Source organism: Morone saxatilis, unplaced genomic scaffold, assembly GCF_004916995.1.
Source record: "Morone saxatilis isolate NCDOM2014 unplaced genomic scaffold, NCSU_SB_2.0 Contig18, whole genome shotgun sequence".
NCBI classification, from domain to species: Eukaryota; Metazoa; Chordata; class Actinopteri; family Moronidae; genus Morone; species Morone saxatilis.
The window spans coordinates 22,195,899-22,198,059 of NW_023339740.1; positions in this window are offsets into that span (position 1 = coordinate 22,195,899).

Consider the following 2,161-nt stretch of genomic DNA (forward strand, 5'->3'; position numbering starts at 1 on the left):
TGTGGTTTCAAATTTACGTTCAGATCTTATTGTGGAGGATCACCACGTTACATCCTTTTATACAAAGTGTGTCAGGTCATCCTTTTCTTGGGGTGAGTTAATATACTGACTCTCATCAACGTATATGGGCTGCCATCAGATTCTGTCTGCTATTTTGTGTATTTGCAATAGGACCAATAGAGCCTGTATTTGTTTTTGCTGTTCTGTTAATGGACTAGTCTGTCACTTTTCTGCAATGCAGGCAACAAAATCCCCGTCTTCCTGGGTCTCACAAGCTATCTTGAGCACAGAGCAGACCCGAACAGTGCAGAACAACATTCGCAATGCAATACTGCCAACCTTGCTGCTTCAATAATGGTTCCTCTTTAGTCCTCTTATGTGAACATAGCCATGATACAGAACATCCAAAGACTTGATCTTCATCTTATTTCATCACGCATTCACTTTTAGAGCAACACAGACAAGGGAAATGCTTGAACGTCTTTCTTGACTCTTCTTGTTTTTGTCTTGTTGTAGAGGTGTGTCAATAGTTGTGCCTTTTTGTGAAATGCATGATTTATTTCCGTACAAAATCCATGTTTTCCAGCAAAAAAAAAAAAAAAGGGAACAAAAAGACCAACAAACTTGTACTCATATATCATTCTATGTAGAATTACTCAAGGGAACCAAAATATGGGATGTGGTCAGGACATATCTGTGTGTTGTCAAAATGTAATCATAGGAAATAAAGGCATTTTAAGTAGCCTTGTCCTGTGTGGTGTGTAAATGGAATCAGAGGATGCTTTTCCACTTATGGCCAGTGGATGGCATCATACACAGCATGAGAAAAATGGAATGCAGTGTTGAGCAGCACATGTTACAGCCACTTCTCTGATGCAGTATAAATGTTTTGTATTATTCTGAGTGTAGGCACACAATACGTTGTCATTTTAATTGTCTCTAGAAAAATTTGGAAACACAGAGTTGGGACTATTTTTAGGGCTCTTATTGAAATTATGCATGATCTATGATAATCTAAATCAAATATGAGGGGAAGGGATTCTGTAAAATATAAATGGTACTCATTAAATCTTCTGAATGTGACACAAATAAATTATAGCCAACGTGGTGCATAAACACAACAGGTATTTGTGTTCAGTTGCGATTATCATGAAATTAAAGTAAAAGAGAGTTCCCTTCACTTCAATGGGATGATTTAACAGTACTTTAGGTTCATAGTATTTTCTTGACATTTAAAACAGCTGTTGACAGAACAATCTCACCCCAAGGTTCATTGAGCGGCTGTTCTGGAACTCTGAGTTATGTCACATGATCTTCATCAGCAGCTGGAGTTTGCCCGGTTGTTATGGGACGGTAGATGTTCAGATTTCCTATTTATTAGCACTTTAAGGACTTCTGGTCTATGTTGAGTTTAAAGTTGAAAACAGCAACTGGCAAAACATACAAATAAAGGGACCTTAGGGTAAGATTGTTTTGTCAAACCTTCTTAAGTCCCACCCCTTTTTGCTCTGTGCTCTTTCCTTATGTGCTAGGCTCGTCTACACTAAAAAGACAACCAAATTTTGAAGATGGTTAAAGGTCTAGTGTGTAGGATTTAGTGGCATCTAGTGGTGTAAATGTAGACTGCAAGTTCCTCACTTCTTCCAAGAGTGAAGGACTTTGAAGCTAGTATTTTACTCCAGAGTAAAATACTAGGGAGCTAATCTACATCAATCATTAGCTAGCTAGCATCTTACTTCAGAGTAAAACACTAGCCAGCTAATTATGTGAATCTTTAGTTAGCTGATTAGCTAACATTTTGCTAACATTATCTAATTTAAGAATCTTTTATTGTTTAAAGTTCACACAAAAGGAAAGCAGAGGGCTGTCTGCTTCCTCATATTTACATGATTACTGTAAAAATAGTTGTCTAAATACTTGTCGAGATAACCAACAGTGCTGAATTTGTCCCCCGGTTTGGCTCCTAAGCTAATGTTTGCTACATATGCTAACAAGCTAACAACAGCTAATATTACTTTAAGCGGCAGTTAGCTACGTTTAGTAAGTCCATCAGGAAACTCCGCCTCCGTACTGCTGTCATCGAACTGACCACCGTCTGTCTTGGAGGCTGTATTGGTCTATGGCAAGCCATTTGAACATTTAACAGCTAGACTGGATATGT